The following is a 20,160-nucleotide window of genomic DNA, read 5'->3' on the forward strand; positions in this document are numbered from 1 at the left end:
GGTAATCTGGACATTTCACACATTCCCACTTCGCGAAACGCGAAGTCGCTCCGCGTTTCGCGAAAAGGGCAATTTCGTCAAAAAAAAAATGACCAGGAGCGCAATTTAATTTTTAACTTACCACCAGATCATATAAAGGGATCTTTGAGGTCATTTCCTCAAATTTCCCGATCTGCAGGTCGTGAAAGTCTTTTGAGTGATAAATGGTTATACTTATCCGCCGCTCTGAAGAAGCTTTTTTGTTCGTGCCATATTCGGTAAGGCTCTCTTCAAACATAAGCCACGCACGCCTCTCCAAATCATCTGCCAGACTCGTGAACTTCTTCTTTCTCAATGCCGGTTCTCACGAAGATGCACATAAGCATGCTTCCAAGGTTCGATTTCATTCAATGATTTGATTGATTTAATTCTAGTTTCAGATCGTGATTCTAGTTTTCGATTTCAGGTGACGGAATTGAATAAACTATTAAATGAGATCAAGTTGATCCTTTATCGAGATAGTGAATCGGTGGCTAATCCAAATGCTAAAAATGATACATTGCTGTTGTCTTATCAAGTTCATAATTTGATCCACCGGAGAACTTGGATTGGATAATAATATGTTGTACGGATTCCTAGGATTTAGATTTAGCTCCAAGTGGTTTGTAACACACACCTCAAATCTGATTCCTACTATTTCTTTCTCTCTTTTCTTTGTGATATGATTGCTAATGTTGGTGCTGACAGTAAATCGTTGGTTAAGCTGACGATGGCTTGCTCAACTTTTGTCCAACGGCCTCGACATTAACACATATGGAAGGGGTGAGAATTTCACCTTATTCAGTAATTATTGCACTTTTCCTTTTTCTTTCTTTCTATCATCTATTCTCGGTTTACTCTTGAATGAATTCATCTTCTGTGGTATGTCATTTTGTTTCTCTAGAACCTAACATTGTCAATTATTATGTTCTGGATTCTGGAACATTGAATTCTACTTAGGACTAAGTCTCTTCCCTAGCTAGTAAATATTGTTTATTCTTTTGAAGAGTAACTTTTCGTGTCCCACTAGAAATGTTGTGTCTAATCTAACACTCTTAGTATCCAAAGAACAACAAGAATAGGATAAGATGCAGGATAGAAAGAATGGATAAGGTTGAGATGAGATGACGGGTTGAAGATTCAATTGTATTCCACAGAGTAATTACAATTCAATTATCTACTCTATCCATACCCCTGCCTAGATTTTTTATTAACTGATTGAGCTAATTAATTATCAGAATTGTAATTGTTATTATTTATCTTCTTCTCCCATTAGTTTATTACCCGTCCATTTCATCACATTCTTTCCCCATAAAGGAAATCTTTGGAGATGATACATTGCGTAGGTTAATTGTTTCTATTCCAAAGTTGGAGATGATACACTACTCAGGTTGTTGACAATTTACAAAGACAGCCGATCTTCTAATTGCCTCTGATTACTTAGAAGCTAACCTAGATCTCATGGATATTCTAATACTTGGGTAAAACTAGATTTCATTTTCAATTTGACTGTTTTTATGCAAATATCGATTTCATGTTTGTAAAGGAAGATTGATTAATTAGATTGCTTTTGATAACTTAATCTTGTTCAGTTATGAAGATCATGTTCTTGGTATACACTATGGTGTAATGCTAAGGGAGTGCATTCGTCAACAGGTAGTTGGTATTTAAGAAACAAGTTCTTGATTATTTTTTGTCTTTTTAAGAAGATGATTTTGCTGAAAATATAGAATGAGCATGAGGTAAAAATTCAATCCGTTTTAAATTTAAAATATTTCTATAGCTCCTTTCCCTGTAAAAAAAAAATAAGGAGCAACATACAATTATTATTTTGTTTCAAGACCAAATTATTATTACTACTTTATAAATCGATACATTTAGTTGCGAAGCAAGAAAACATTTCAATATAAGTTACGACATGAATTGTCATAGATTATCAAGATGAATAAACCAACTAAAAAAACTATTATCATTACATTTCATCAAGAAAAATGAAATAAACAGTGAAACATCACATCCATCACTCGACCTAGACCAAACTATTATGATCTTTTACTTATATTTTATAAATATTAATTGTGATTTTTGTTGACAAAGATGAAAAAGAAAACTACGATCATTATTTTATATTCAAATTATGAACTGTTGGTCAGGTAGAAAGATGCCAATCCTTTCACGTTTCTTGTTCGTTTGATCTGATTTATTCTTCTCTATAAGATGGCTTTATATGTTTTAAGATTCCCACTTATTTTACTTTTTACTTCAGGTATGTTTTAGCATCAGAACATGTGAAGAATTTTTTTGATTACACAAACTTCCAAATTTTAATGTTGCTTCAGATGCCTTAACTACATTTAGGGTGGGTTTGATGATGGGAAATTGGAATTGGAATTGGCATTGGAATTCTAATTCCAAATTCATGAGAATTGGCATTGAATTACAATTCAATTCCTATGTTTTGAAAAATTATAGAATTGTAATTCAATTAAAATTCCTATGTTTGGGAAAATGATAGAATTGTAATTCATATGTTTGTAAAATAAAATATTGGTTCAAAATGTTAATTTTAAATATATTTTCACGTTTTTGACATGTTTAACACGTTTTTGACATGTTTAACATATTTTTACACGTTTTTGGCACGTTTAAACACGTTTTTGACATGTTTAACACATTTCACTCTTAAAACACATTTTCACACGTTTAACATGTTTTTCACGTTTTTGGTATGTTTAACACGTTTTTGACATTTTTAATACGTTTAACATTTTTTGACACGTTTTAACAAGTTTAACACGTTTTGGCACGTTTTTAATATGTTTAACATGTTTAATACGTTTTTCACACGTTTAACATGTTTTTCACGATTTTCACACGTTTAACACGTTTTTGGCATGTTTAACACTTTTTACACATTTTTTCACATTTTGGCACATTTAACACGTTTTTCACGTTTAACATGTTTTTCACACGTTTTTACACATTTAACACGTTTTTCACACGTTTAACATGTTTTTCACGTTTTTGGCACGTTAATCACATTTTGACATGTTTAACACGTTTTTCACGTTTTGGCATTTTTAACACGTTTTTCACATGTTTTAACACATTTTTCACGTTTTTACACGTTTTTCACACGTTTTCACACGTTTTTCATGTTTTTCACGTTTTTCACACGTTTTCACACGTTTTGACACGTTTTTCACACGTTTTCACGTTTTTCACACATTTTGACACGTTTTTACATTTTTCACACGTTTTTCACGTTTTGGCACGTTTAACATGTTTTCACATTTTCACACGTTTTCACACATATTTCACGTTTTCACACGTTTTTCACGTTTTCTCACGTTTTTCACATGTTTTTCACATTTTCACACGTTTTGACACGTTTTTCACATGTTTTGACACGTTTTGACACGTTTTTCAGATGTTTTTTCACGTTTTTGGCACATTTATCACATTTTGATATTTTTAATACTTTTAACATATTTTCACACGTTTTGATAGGTTTAAAACATGTTAAACGTGTCAAAAACGTAAAAATGTATTAAACGTATAAAAAATGTGTTAAATGTGCCAAATAAGTGAAAAACTTGTTAAACGTGCCAAAACGTAAAAAATGTGTAAAAAACGTGAAAAATGTGTTAAATATATTAAAAATGTGTCAAAAACGCAAAAAACATGTGAACCATGTCAACGACGTATTAAACGTGTTTAATGTGTTAAAAACATTTTAAACGTGTTAAAAAAATGAAAATGTGTCAAAAACGTGTTAAACGTTCCAAACATGTGAAAAACTTGTTAAATCTGCCAAAATGTGAAAAACGTGTCAAAAATGAGGTAAACGTGTCAAAAACATAATAAATGTGTTAAATGTGTCAAAAACGTGAAAACGTATTAAACGTGTCAAAAACGTAAAAATACGAGTTAAATGCGTCAAAAACGTGAAAACGTGTCAAAAACGTGTTAAATATGTGAAAAACTTGATAAACATGCCAAAACGTGCAAAATGTGACAAAATATAAAAAACATGAAAACGTGTCAAAAACGTGTTAAACGTTCCAAACATGTGAAAATCTTGTTAAACGTGCTAAAACGTGAATAATGTGTTAAACGTGTCAAAATGTGGTAAAGTGTCAAAAACATAAACAAATGTGTTAGCTATTTCAAAAACGTGTTAAATGTGTCAAAAACGTAAAAACGTGTTAAACGTGTCAAAAACGTGTTAAAAATGTGAAAAACTTGTTAAACGTGCCAAAACGTGAAAAATGTGCCAAAATGTAAAAAACGTGTTAAAAACGTAAAAATCATGTTAAACTTGTCAAAAACATGTTAAATGTGTCAAGAGCGTGTTAAACGTGTCAAGGACGTGAAAATCTTGTTAAATGTGTCAAAACGTGTTAAACGTGCAAAAAACGTGTTAAAAACATGTTAAACGTGTTAAAACGTGAAAATCATGTTAAACATGTAAAAAACGTGTTAAACGTGTCAAGTACGTGAAAACGTGTTAAATGTGTAAAAAACATGTTAAACGTGCCAAAAACGTGTTAAACGTACCAAAATATGAAAATATGTTAAACGTGTCAAAAACATAAAAAAAACGTGTTAAATGTGTCAAAAACGTGACAATGTATTAAACGTGTCAAAAACGTGTTAAATATGTGAAAAACATGTTAAACATACCAAAACGTGCAAAAAGTGCCAAAATGTAAAAAACGTGTTAAACGTGTCAAAAACGTGTTAAATGTGTTAAAAACGTAAAACTCATGTTAAACATGTCAAAAACGTGTTAAACATTTCAAGGACGTGAAAAACGTGTTAAATGTGTCAAAAACGTGTTAAACGTGTCAAGGACGTGAAAAACGTGCCAAAAATGTGTTAAACGTATCACAAACGTGTTAAACGTGTTAAAAACGTGAAAATTATGTTAAACGTGTCAAAAACGTGTTAAACGTGTCAAGGACGTGAAAAAAGTGTTAAATGTGTCAAAAACGTGTTAAATGTGTCAAAAACGTGTTAAACGTGCCAAAAACGTATTGAACGTGCCAAAATATGAAAATATTTTAAAACGTGTGAAAAACGTGTTAAACGTGTTAAAAACGTGTTAAACGTGTTTAATGTGTGAAAAACGTGTTAAACATTTCAAAAACATGAAAAACGTGTTAATTTAGAATTACAATTCCGACCTAAAAAGATTGGAATTATGAACTATCAAATTACACTATATTGAATTCCATTGGAATTCTAATTCCAATTTCAATTCTTAATATTAAAGTGTATAACAAAAATAAGAATTGAAATTAGACCCTCCAATTCCAATACAATGCCAATTCCAATGTCAATTCCAAGGTTATCAAACACACCCTTAAGGTTGTTCCTGATCTTTCTTTTTTTCTTAATTAATAAATAATACAAATTGGGTGAAGCACTAACTTGAAAATTGAAATGGTATTTTGTTTTTTATTGTAGAAACTTTTGACCAGGCATAAGTCCTCAGTTGCTGAATTTCTATCTAAAAATTATGATTGAGTATGTTTCTTATACTTAATCTTATTGTATGTTTGCATATTAACCCATTTGAAAACACATTTTGGGTCTCGAACTAGACCTAGAGATTTGCGTGAAAAAATGTTGATAGATTTCCGTTTTTTGTTGTATCTTGTTGTATGTTTTTTTTTTTGATAAATTGCAGGAAACCTACCTATAGAAGAAAAGTGTCAGTTAATTTATGGTATTTTACAAACTAGTGCATGTTTATTAATATGATCATCATTTTTCTTTTGATTGGCATAACAGTTTTTTGCTGATTTCAATTTGAAACTATTGGAATCTGCTAACTATATCACAAGAAGACAAACAATTAAGGTAATGTTGTATTACTTGTTTTAGAAAATCAAATAACTAATAGATGTTTATTTGGTAGCTGTTATGTAAAATTTTGCTAGAAAGGTCAAATACATCAATTATGGTACAATATGTCAGTTCAAAGGACAACTTGAGAATACTAATGAATCTTATTAGAGTATGTATTTAGTAATTGTTATTCTTCTACCTTATTGAGGATGTTTTTTTTTCTTAAAATAAAAATGGTTTTGGTTGTTGCAGGAAACAAGCAAATCAATATCAATAGCAGTAGATGCATTTCATGTATTTAAGTAATTTTCTAAACATATGTTTCTTTAATCAAAATAAGTACTGTAAAAGGAAATTAATCACTTGTATTTGATTTTTCTTTTTGATGGCATTGATGGATGATTCATGAAGTATTCATCCTCGAGTTGTCAGAAAAAATAAATGTGGACACAACTAGTTTTTTATTATTTAAATTTTGTGTATATTTAATTCACATTAATATACTTTTTGTTTCTTATCTTAAAAAGAACATTCTTTTACATAATTGCAGTGTGGTCCAAGAAGGAGATCAAGTAGATAAAAAACATTTATTTTCAGTTTTTTATTTCTATTTTAGTGTTGTTGTTCAAAATTATTTTGTTTGTTTGAGATATTTTGAATCTTTTGACTATGATATGATTTTATGAGATAATTGTGTTGAGAAAATTTATGTTAATTTTGTTATAATTAAAAATGTGAATTAGTAATTATTTAATTTAAAAAAAAATAAAAAAATATTCGAATAAAATTGTAAAAAAAAATCAATATTATAATAAAAAGAATGATTAAAAATATAATAGACTTTTAGCAACGCTTAAATTAATGTTATCGATGCTTAATTAAGCGTCGTTATAACTTACGCCCACCCTGCTTTTGACGTCGCAAGAATAAGTGTCGGTGATATTTTTGGCGACGCTTTTAAGGGTTGACAGAAGTCTTTTTAAGCGTCGCCGAAAGTCTTTTTTTTGTTGTAGTGTGTTTAGAAAACAATCTGGTATGTTCTTTAATTTATTATGTGATCTCTAAATGCATGATATTTATCGCATACAACTTCCTGGACCTGCTATATTGGGTGAAGGTAAGCCTGAAAATCAGAATCATGCCATTATCTTTACTCGGGGAGAAGCACTTCAAACAATAGATATGAATCAAGTAATGTCATTTTTTTCTTTTGGTACTCTTCGTAATGTTTTATCTTTTATGAACCTTGGGATCTCGTTTTTCCAGGAAAACTATATGGAAGAAGCCTTCAAGATGAAGAACTTGCTTCAAGAATTACTCAAAAAGCAATGATGGTGTGAGGCATCATACCATCCGTGGACTTAATTAGGGAACACATATTTACTGGAATGTTTGTGATCCGGCTCTATAAGCCCATTCAAAAGAGAATAAAAAATTTCCACTAACTTATTTCTTGTTACTCTGTGCAATGTTTCTTCTCTTGCATGGTTTATGTCAAATCAAGAAACAAGTTTCGTGACTATCGGTCAAAGATTGTTGGCAGACCCTCTAAAGTATTCTCTCTTCTGTCTGATCAGATTTTACAGTTGACCTTTTACCTTTTGATATTTATTTCTTCCTTATTATGTCATTTTACTGTAAAATCTCACTTTTATTATGGCAAGCATCTTCTAAGTTCTAAGTAGGATTCACTCTCTCTTTTTTAAAGAAAATGATTAATGATTCCTGTACCAGAAATGGGTGATACAACCCTTTCTGGACTTGGTTTTTGCCATTTGTCTAGCCATGTAAAGGGAGGGAGCTCCATGAAGACGATGTTGATGTATTTTGTTTGGCAGCACCATGTTCCTTCCATAGCTTAATTGAAGCAAGTATGAGCCAAGATGAATTATTTTTGTTCTTGGATAATTTGGTGTAATATGTTTCATCTATTTATCTATTAGGAATATTTGTGGTTTAAGGTTTAGGGTTTACCTACCATATTGTTGTGTTCAGCTAGTAGTGCTTAGAATTCCCAATTGGCTCTTGAGTTGTTGTTAGGACAAATTTCTGTAAGATGAATTTAACCACTTAACAATAATCTTCAACTTATGAATGGTTTTGACCCTTTGTTGAAACCAAGCCTTCCTGTTCAGTAGGGCCATTTAAATACCAAAAAGCTTCCCTTATAATCTAATCAAAATCTATATTCCATTTTACAATGATAAAATAATTATTTTAAATTATTTTTAAATAAAAAAATCAACATAATTAACCCCCAAAAACCTATTTAAAATAAATAATTAACATGATTAATTTTTGTGCTAATTAATCAAATTAGTTAAGGGTTAAGTCCAAAATAAAAAATAAAATTATTTTGGATAAATGTTTTACCAATAATGTCTCAAAATAATTTTAGGAAAATTGAAGGAAAAAAATAAATAATTTTGATGAATTGTTATATATCCATTTCATATAAGGAGAATTATTTATTTAAATCCTAAAAATATAAAAAAAAATAAAAATAAATTAGTAAAATATTTGTCATGTTTATTTTAATATTTTATGTATTTAAAAAGATCAAAATTAAAACTAAAAGGGTGAAAGAAAAATCAATTTCAAACAAACCCTTAAGGTTTTAAAATAAAAATAAATATGTAATCGAGTGTAGTTGAAAATAGAAGAAAGAATTGCAACAGTAAATGTGCGCGTTGGATCAGTATTGGATTATCATCCAATGCTCCAGGCACTTTTGCGTAGCCCATTGTAGCCGAGGAGATGTGCGCCCGGGTCGCATCATATCAGGAGACGGCCGTTAGCTGGAACGCTAACAGACCGCTCAAACGCCACAACGTCAAGATAGAACACCATGACGCCGTTTTTGGCTCCGATCTTCTTCTTCATTGCGACACCGTGTGGATAGACATGAAGATCCGTGTTGATTTTTGATTTTTAGAACTCCCTCATTGGTCCACCAAATCAACTCATTCAAAGACCAGAATGATCACCCTACGATGGTGATCATTCTCCCTACAACCATAGATCTCGTCACGGCCTACTCCGGCGACTACAATGACTTTTGACTGATTCAATCGACTTTACTTCCACCCCCGACTTAAGACAAGTATAAATACCCCCTTCAAGTCATTTCAAAGCTAAGGAACCAACACACAACCCTTAAATCGAAGAAAATCAATATCCGCCATTAAAGCTTCAAAGCTTCAGATTTTTCAGATTTTCTATTTAAGGTCTTAAAGTTTGGATCTAAGCATCCAAAAACCTTCCCTAAGGATCAAGGAGTGTTCTCCAATCCCTAGTAAGGTTCCAATCAATCTTTAATTCATATTTAAAGTTTAAATTAGAAATTTTATATTTCAAATTGCATAAGCTTGTATGCTTGTTGTTTATGGTGTTTTATGGTTGAGAATTCATCCCTAAATGATTTATAAACTATTTGGATAGGATAGAACCGATCAATCGATTTAAATAACAAAAACCCAAATTTGAATTTTAAAAAAAAAATGAGTTTGTTGTTCTTGGGTTAATTCGATCGAATCACAGCCCAAAAAACTTCCTAACATGATTGTAAATATGTTAGGCAACTATTTGGATCATGTTTGATCAAAATCAAAATTTTCAAAAATAAATGAAATTTTTTAGTTCTTGATTTGGTCGAAATGAAAAGCCAGTGTTCTTGTTTTGGTACCAATCAAGTATATGTAGTATAAGGAAGTTATTGGATAGATTCTTACACTTCAAAACAACTTTAAAATCAAAAACCCGATTTTTTTTATCACAAACTGTTTTGAACAAATTGATCATCATCTAGGTCGATCCATACATTGAGATTATGATCAACATGTTCTTGGGAGCTTTGTGAAGCTACCTAAGCTCTTGGATCAAAGAATTAGAGCTAAAAAATTGGATTAATGTGTTTTTAAGGACTGAGGCTTGTTAGTATAGGACCGAGGATCCTCGGTCCGATCCGAGACCAAGGATCGAGAAAAATAAGCTAGGACCATGACCTATGAACGATGTTCTTGAGTTAGGACCGAGACCTAGGACTAGTGTTCTTGAGCTAGGACTGAGAAATCTGACCGAGGATTCTCACCCAAGACTGATAAAGTTCAGACCTAAGACCGAGATGTTTTACCTGAGACCAAGACTCTAAGGACCCACGACCGAGAAATCCAAACTTAGGACCGAGAATCCCAAGACCTAAGACTGAGAGGTCTGAGTCCGGGACCGAAACTCCCAAGACCCAAAATAGAGAGGCCTAACCTTGGGACCGAGTATACCAAGCTTGTGACCGAGAGCTCTCAAGCCCATGACCGATGGACTTAGCCTAGAGCTAGCTCCGGACCTAGAAGTTTATACTCATCGAGTGAGAAACCTAGCCCTAGACTAGTGTAGGACCAATAGGTTTTTATACATAGACTGATAAGATCAGCTAAGGACCGAGAGTAGGGGTGGTAATTTGTGTCATAACACGATAACATGACACGAACACGACACGTTATTAATGGATTTGGGTCGGTCTTTAACGGGTCGTGTCCTTTTCGTGTCGTGTCTTTAACATGTCAGTCTTTAATGGGTCATGTACGGGTCATTATCGTGTATATCCGTTAGACACGATAATGACCTATTTAAATTATCGCGTCTAATGAATAATGTGTTACCCTTTACCCATATGTGACCTATTACCAATTCTAACCCTAAATAAATAAATAATCTGTTCATCTCCTCAAACACCTAACCCAACCCAATTTCTTTTTTCATTCTCCCTCTAAGTTTCCAGTTCTCTTTCTCTCTTTCATCCATAGATGTTCGTTGCAATTGAGGCTCATCGGCGTAAAACATTTCAATCGTCGGTTTGTTTAACATAGTGTCTCCGGCGTAAACACTGTTAGACGTCTTTGCGGTCACTCGTTTCCTCAGGTCTCTTTCTCTATATCTTTTGTTCTAATATATCACGATGTTTCTTTAGGTGGTTTAATTTGGAGGTTACTTCTTTCTGATTGTTCATCTAGATGTAGACATTTTGATATATGTTTATTTTAGAGGTTCATTCTTTTCTGATTGTTCATCTAGATCTAGGCTTCCAGACTCTATTTTAATCGATCATGTTGTAAATGGAACCGATCTAACTTTGCTTATTCATGTTCAATTCGTAACCATTGTCTGTGCTGGTGTATGAGTAATTGAAGTTACTGTTTGAGTGCTGAAATTTCATATAATCACTAAAGTTACTGTTGGAGTGCTATAATTCTAAGTTCTGCATTATGATTCACAGGACAATTCATTCCTCAATGGACAATAATCCTATAGATAAAGGTAGTGACACAATTGATGTTGACGTTGACTTTGATGTCAATGCTTTTCCAATTTCCGGGGAAGGTATTGACTCAACATGTAGCGACACAATCTAGTGAAGTGAGGATTGAAGAACTTACTGAGGATATTATAAGAGTAAACATTGATCAAGACACGTCTTCACTTGAAAATGTGAATAATGTTGGTAAGTTAAAAGGGTTTTAGCCTTTTAGGATAGTTTTCAAATAAATTTAATTTTAAATGATATTTTAAATGTGAATATTTGTGAGGAAATGGTTCTACCAACTAGTGGGATAGGAATAGGATATTATAAGTTTTTTTTGGGGGAAAAAGGATATTACAAGTTACCTACAAGATGAAGATATCATATTGGAGACAACTCGATCGAGCTAGATGTAATATATTTCTTTGTTTAATGTTTCTTGTTAAAACATTGATGCTTATTTTTTTTATGTACTTATGTGGAGACTGGAGAGCATTGTTTGTGTTAATGGGAGAAATTTTGTTAACGTGTACTTACGGGTCCGTGTACAAGAATTTAAAGAAATTTCGTGTTTTTTCGTGTCAAATCGTGTCATGTATACGTTACCCAAAATTTATTTTGTGTATAACGGGTCATTTCGTATTGACTCGTTAATAAATAGTTTGTGTTTGGGTTAAAAGAGTAGACACGATAAGTTTAATGGGTCGTGTATGGGTTGACCCATAATGGGTCGTGTACCATGAAGTACACGATACGAAACACGATCGGTTACCAGGGACGGACCCAAGAATTAGAGTTAGGGTGAGCTCGAAAAAAATTTAAAATAAAATTAATGTTTTTTTATAGGATTGAATAAAATAAAGAGAAAGTTATAGATTTAACGATGAACACAAGTTTAATCCTTTTTTTATTGATTTATAAAAGAAAATAGTGAATAAAAATTAAAGCAAAAAATTAAGGAGCCGTGTCTCTTTTCTACCATAAAAAAAATTGTTTAAACCCTTCTCAACCCTAACCTAGATCCACTCTCAAAGAGAATCATTCCTATATATAATGTAATATTTAAAAAATATATGTTATGAAACCGAAATAAATTTAGTAAAACAAAATTTTAATTCAATTTCTACACAATTAAATAAACTAAAATATTTCAAATTCAATTTGTAATAGGTAAAATAAATAATAAAAAATGTCTAATCAGGATCACCCCTACTAGCTAAGACATTTTTTATTAAATTATAAATAAATAAAATAATTAACACAAAAAATAATTAATTTTTATTGAAAGACTTTCTTATAAAGGTAAGGTTTATATAATAGGGTGGACTTATAAAAAATAATATTTGAGAATAACTCTAAAATAAATAAATAATATGCAACTAAAATACCTATATATAAATAATAATATTATTATTTTTTGAAAGATTAGAATATACTATTCTAATATCATTATTTAAATAAAATAATTATTTATTATAAAATATGATAGGTATGTAAAGAAAATAAATAAATTTTAAAAATAAAATATCTATAAATTATAAATAAATAAAAAATCACATAAATAAATTCTAAAACCAAACATTTATATATCTAACTTCTCTTCTTTCTCTTTCTCAATGCTAGGGGTGGGTTTAACTCAGCCCTACAGTCCATACGTCCCTGTCCGTTACCCAAATTGCCACCCCTAACCGAGAGTCCATAGGACCTAAATTGAGAAACTCTGATGCCCAAACTAAGGGTCTCCGAACCTCGACCGATAAAAACAAACCCCAACCTTATGACTTCGGTCCTAAGGCCTATTTGGTTCCACTTTTAAAAATCTAAAATTACTTTTATAATTTTGGGATTCTAAATCATTTTCTAAAAACCCAAAAATTAGAAAATGCATTTTAAATATTTTGGGGATATTTCCACAAAAATATTTCAACAAAGGCTCGTTTGGTGCTTATTTCTAAACCTTAATGCCTTTAAAAATGACTGATATTCTTAAGTTATTTCCACCCTAGTTATCATCCGTAACATGTACCAGCATTTAAATATTGTTGTTTCAATATTTTAAATAATGCTAAAACCTAGAAACATGACTAGGACTGGAAGAATAATCGGTTAAAACTCAAACGTTATACACCCAATTTTCAAAAAACCAATTTTATAATAGTGACCGTTTTTAAAAACGAGTATAGAGGTCATAGCGCGAAAGCCCTTTCCTAAGTATCATAAAACTTCGAACCAAACAAAACTCCTAGTACAAAATACGTTTGTACACGTACACCTTTTTTTATTGATTTTTCTAAAATCAATTGGTGACTCTGTCTTCAAATAAATAATCTTTTTTTTTAAAAATTAATTATGTTTAATTAATTTAAATCGGATTTCATAAAAAATCAAATCATTATTTGATTATAGAAAATCCCCATATTATTAAAATTTAAATAAAATTAATTATTTTTACATAATTGATTTTATAAGCTACCATGTACTATCAATTTTGTTTAAAATAATGTTTTATTTTAAAAAGATGTTTAGCACGCAAACCAAGGTTGAAACTATCGAATCTCGAGCCACTCTAGGCCCGCATGTTACATGTTGAAGAACTCGCGCTGTTGCGGAATTCCCCAGGGTTACAGTTGTTCTTGGCTTAAGTCGCTTGAATATGGATATTTCATTCCTATTTTGATAGGTAGAAATGATCACTATTGTAGGGTGATAATTTCAGGTTTTAAATTAGCCGAAATGGTGGACTAACGAAGGAGTTCCAAAAAGAGAAGATCAACACATATCTTCATCCTTATCCTCACGATGTCGCGATAAGGAAGACTATCAGAGGTCAAAATAGTTTCGTTTTGTGCGCGTTCAGCGTTCGCGGAGTGTTCTGTTAGCGATTCGTTAAATATCGAAGTTCTGTCACCGTTGGGAGAGACAGAGCTAACACCAATGTTAGCTGATCTCCTACATCCCGGGTGCGTGCTTCATTGTGCTACAACGAGTATGCGGCTGCTTCTTGGGCGCTAGATGAAAATCCAGCGCTCATATGATGGTTGTGGTTTTGGTTGTAGCTATTCAACAGAATTTTGGCTACACCCGATTATTGATTTAATATTTATTTTAAAACTTTAAGGTTTGTTTGAAATTAATTTTTCTTTCACCCTTTGGCTTTAATTTTGATCTTTGTAAATAAACAAAAATATTAAAATAAATATAGAAAATATTTTACCAACTTTTTTTATAAATATTTTAAGGTTAAATAAATAATTGTTTTAAATAAAATGAATACAACAATTCATTATAAATTATTTATTTTTGTCCCTTTATATTTCAAAAAATTATTTTTAGATAAATGATAATAATATTTATCCCAAATAATTTTATTTTTATTATGTTGATTATTTTTCTTAATAATTAGGCTTTAATTATCAAAATAATTAGCCTAATTAACTGTTATAATTGATTTTATTTATTTAAAAATTAAAAAAAAAATATTTTAATATTATAAATTGAGATGTAGATTTATAGTGTTTGTGATATTTACAATTGTGATATTTGATATTTTGAAAATATTTGTATCACTTGAAGTATTAATTTAACAATATTTTAAGATATTATTATTCATTTATTTTAATATACCAATATTAAGAATAAGATATTATTGTTCAACTATTTTAGTTGAACATTAATATATTTCATTATTTGTCAGTTGTCTAAAGCTTGTGGTAGATGTAACGAATCTAGTGCTAGATTCTTTTTATTAGGTTTTCAATTGAAGTTAAGACTTATAAGTTCAAACAAAATAAATTGTACAAAAGAATTATTAGATGTTATTTGTTGGATATTCTAAAAAATTTATAGACAAATTTAGTCTCAAAAGTATTTCAAGATTAGTCTCCTTTCAAAAAAGACTCATTTAACAAGAGTGTAATGTATACTCAAGATATTATTATGTTTTATGATGTTGGACAAATACTTAAAAGATCTTGGTTTGAATTATTAGAAAATAACCAAACGGGTAATGTAATATTTGAAGAACAAAACATTACATATTCACACAATAAAATCGAATCAAATAGAGATCAAAACAGTTAAAAATTCGTGTTTGTAATCCCTAGAAATCCATTATCCCAGAAAAGTTCGAGGTTCGAGAAAATTTCAACATCGATTTTTTTGTTAAAAATATTTTAATAAAATATTATTTAAAAAATTAATACAAATATGTATTTTGACATTTTAAAATTAATTATAACGATAATTAATTTTTATGATCAATTTTAAACATTTTTTGGATTTAAAATAATTAAATTATAATTTGATTAAAAGAAATATGTATTAATTAAAAATGAACTAATTTAAAAGATTATTTCTTTTTAATGAAAAAGTAACCAATTGATTTGTAATTTAAAATTAATAAAATATTTTGTATATGTATATAAACGTATAGTTGATCAGAAATTCTTTCGGATTCGATGTTTGGTGATACTCGGGAAAGAGCTTTTACACTATTTCCTTTGTACCTATTAAATAACAGTCTTTACTTTATAAAATATTGACTTTTAAAAAAATCACTTTTATTACATTTTATTTAACTAATTATTTTTCAAGTCATAAACATGTATATATTTTTCTTGCATTTAAAATTGTAGAGGAATATTTAAATGCTACTACCTACGATTAGTTTTGATGATTATCGAGGAAGGTATCTGTAAAATATCAGTTCAATGTATTATAATTTAAAGATAAATCACGCCCTTATCATAATATTATCTTATGAAAGTATTCTAAAACTATTTTGAAATTGTTTTTTAATTTTTTCTTCAGATTTTTAGAAAAATAGTTTGGGGCTTTTAATTAAAAAAAACAATTTTAAAATTAAAATTCCAAACAAACAAGACCTAGGACCGGTTCTCTCGGTCGCAGGTGTCGGTCTCTCGGTCGCGGGTGCTGATCCCTTGGTCGAGGATGCTGGACTCTCGGTCGGGTGAGGGGAATTCTCAGTTGAATGTGAGGATTCCTCGGTCGGGTGTTGGATTCCTCAGTTGGGTGCGAAATTTCTCAGTCGGGTGAAGAATTTCTCGATTGGACATCAGGATTCCTAAATCGGATGTAGAGGATCCTCGTCCAGACAAAGATCTCTCGGCTTATCGTCAAGAACATTAAACTACATGTTTGATGATTTTTGATTGGAGCCTATATTCTTCAATTCGAGGGTATGTGGAGCTTCGTCTAGTCTCAATGATCATTTATAACATCATCCTAATGCAGCATTCGACCGGGATGATGTATCATTCGATTCATATAGTTATTGAGCAAAAATCGTGATTTAATTTTAAAGGTTTGATTGAGTATAAAATTTTTGCTAATAGCTTCCTTATACATGTTATAATAAAATAAACAAAAACATGGACACTCGTTCTTTGTTTGAACCAATTCAAGAAATGGAATTTTTATTTTTATAAAAATTTTGGTTTTTGATCAAACATGATCGAGATTACTTGGAATTGATCTAAACATACTCCTAACATCTCTAAAAATTTGTTAAGGAGGTTTTTGGGTCACTATTCTTGAGTTATAACTCAAAACAAAAACCCGATTTTGAAAATTTTCAAAACTAACTTTGGGTACTTTCGATTTGGATCGATTAATTCAAATTACTTTCGATAGAAAGCTTGTAAATGATCACATGACTATTTTACAATTAAGAAATTAAACAATCAGGCTATTTTTTAAAACTAATCGAACTGAAATGTAAGAATTTATGAATTGAAGCTTACAATGAGTTGGAGATCACTCCTGAACTCCTTTAGAAGCTTTATGATGATCTAGAACTGAGTCTTAAAGCCTTACACAAGATTTCTAAATTTTAAAGAAAAGATTGAAAATTTTAATGACAGATTTCTTAAGAGATGGATTGGTGGCTTAGGATTCTGATCATTGCCTTCGTTTTGTCTAAGGATAGTTATTTATAACCTCCTTAAGTCGGTTCATCGACCAAGTGGATCGAATTTTAGACAAAAAGGTCATTAATAACTTTTGTCTATATTCGATCATTCTTATCGGATTAGGGCATCATTGCCTTTATGCTTGTAAGAAAAATGATCACCATGCTAGGGTGATCATTTCTGTCTTGAATCACTGCATTTGATTGAGTATAGACCGAGTTCCACTTTTGAGAAATTAGAAGTTTCAGTTGTTCATCATTCTATTCTTTATATTCCCTTTGCCTTATTTTCAACCTACAAAATAAACAAATTATTTTTAATAAACATATTATTTATTTTTGCCTATTTTTCTTATTTTTTGTTTGTATATTTAAGAGTTTTATAAATAATTTATTTGGGATAAAATGGATATAACATTTATTTTAAGTTATTTTTTAAATTCTCAAAATTAATTTGAGATAAAATGAATACAACATTTATCTATAATTATTTTATTTAGTTAATTGTCATAATAATTGTATATTAGTTGTTGTCATAATAAAGATTAAAGCCCAAATAAAATATTTATTAAAGTATAAAAGATTATGGGTTTATTTAAACATCTATAATAAATATGATGACATATTTGTGTAGAAGAAGACATATTATTTACTATTTCGTTGATGAGTCGAATAATAAATGAATATATTAGTGATAGGTCCACAACCCATATATATAATCTACCTATTATGTTAAACACATTAGACAAAAGGTAAAGGTTTGTTCACTCTCAAAAACATCTCAAGACTATCAACAAAGGTTTGGAAGGACTAAACCCCACCCACATCAGGCATTCCAATCCAATCTCAGAGATATAAGGGAGATCCAAATTCCAGAGAAGATATGAAAAATGACTTAATGAACCATTCTTCATTACCGATTCATGTATGTTTTCACAACTAAAATTTATCTCAATTTATCGACATAGAGTATTAAGGAGATGTTTGATACATGGTTTTTGTACTCAAGAATGAGAAATTGAATAAATTGAGGCGTTTGGTTGATGTGTTTCATTCCAGTGATTTGATTACCGGATACTCATGAATAATCCATTCCTAAATTGAGAGAAATGAATCACATTCCTTGTAATGGACTCTCCTCATGATGTTCACCCTCTTATATTTTCTCTCATAATTATAATTCTAATTATAATATTATATTTTTTTTCTTTTATAATTTTATTAAACGTTATATAATAACTAAAATAATAATAAATTTTTAAATTTATTTATTTAGTAAAATTATTTAAATAATATTAAGAAATTATTTCAAATAAAATATAATTAATAAAATAAAATTTAATAATAACTAATAATAATATAATCATTTTTATATGATTAGTTTTAAATATTATATATTAATAATAATATTATAATAGATTAATTAAAATATAAAAACATAAAAATAAAATAACAATTTTATATATTAAAAATATTAGAAAAGTTAAATATAAAATATTTTAATAAAAAATGTTATTAAAACATTATATTTAATTTGATTAATTATTAATATATAATTTTTTAAAGATTTTGTCTTATATTATTTAAGTTTAATAAAATATTTTTTTATTTATAATTAAAAAAATTAAAACATTCAACCATTTTTTATAAGTATTTTAATATATATATATATATATATATATATATATATATATATATATATATATATATATATATATATATATATATATATAGATATAGATATTAGAGGTTTATATTTTATTAAATTATTACACACTTTAATTTATATATTTTTAACTATTTTAATATAAAAATAAAAGTATTTTATATTTTAATTAAATAAAATATAATAAAAAAATAAAATGAAATGAAAATATCTAAACGGAATGAGATTGAAAATGATTAATACTCCTAACCAAACACTATTTTTCTATCAATTTTATCTTTTCTTATTTCACACATCTATCCATCTCATTAATATTTTTATTCCCTTATTTAAATCAAGGGTTCCTAAAGTTATATACTTAAATAATAAAGATCTAGATTAAGATTCTAACATATTAATGATATATGCATATGATTATAACATGAACCGTTTAGTTAAATGTATACAAAATCACAAAGAAAAAAAAAGAAACATGCAAAATCTCATATTTTGTTCTAAATCAACCGATGAATTAAGTGTTAATATATATATATTTTTAAAAAGATCTCGTTCAATATAATTAAGTAACAACATAAAGAAAATACTGAAGTTTGATAAAATAAATAACATTTAAATTGATGTCTATTTTAATTATATTGTCCAATAACTTCACAATTTCAATCATAATTGTTGATTGAGAATTATCAATTAAAGACTTTGTGTTGACGTTATTTTTGTTTCCGAAGTTTATTTTACATATGATCTCTTTTTATGGTTTATTAATCTTATATGTGCTTAAATTTGTGCAACCCATGTTATAACTTGGTTTATAATTAGATTATTTTTCCTAAAACAAGAAGGTTCTAAAGTCACTAACCCGATTTATTTTTGTGAATTCCGGTTCCGATCGGTAAAACAATGGTTGGAGCGAATTTTAATTTTATTTTTTTTACTAACTTATTCTATATATTTAAGTAAAAATATGTTTAAAATAATAAGAATATAAATTATTCTAAAATAAGAATAAAACTATTCAAGCCACTTTAAAAAAAAATATAAAATAATTATATTATCCTATCAAATTTAATATTAAAATTAATGTTAGTATTATGTATTTTTTGTTCTCCTTACAAATACAACTAACTTCATTTTTCTTTTTCTTTCTTTTTATCATAATTTATAAGATTTTTAATGTTATAAATTAATTTCAAACAATATAAAATAAAAGTGTGATTAATAAAACTACTTATGAAATAGAGAAGAAAGAGAGATGTGAAATATATATATAAATATATATATATATATATATATATATATATATATATATATATATATATATATATATATATATATATATATATATATATATTCTTAAAAATATATTAGTATTTATTAATATTTATTTTAATTATTTTT

General features: G+C 28.8%; 1 pseudogene; it reads left to right on the forward strand.

Moving 5' to 3' along the window:
• The first annotated feature begins 203 nt into the window (after nucleotides 1–203).
• LOC124932380 lies at nucleotides 204–6,180 on the forward strand (annotated as a pseudogene).
• The last annotated feature ends 13,980 nt before the right edge of the window (nucleotides 6,181–20,160 follow it).

Source organism: Impatiens glandulifera, chromosome 1 (assembly GCF_907164915.1).
Source record: "Impatiens glandulifera chromosome 1, dImpGla2.1, whole genome shotgun sequence".
In the NCBI taxonomy this organism is placed as follows: Eukaryota; Viridiplantae; Streptophyta; class Magnoliopsida; order Ericales; family Balsaminaceae; genus Impatiens; species Impatiens glandulifera.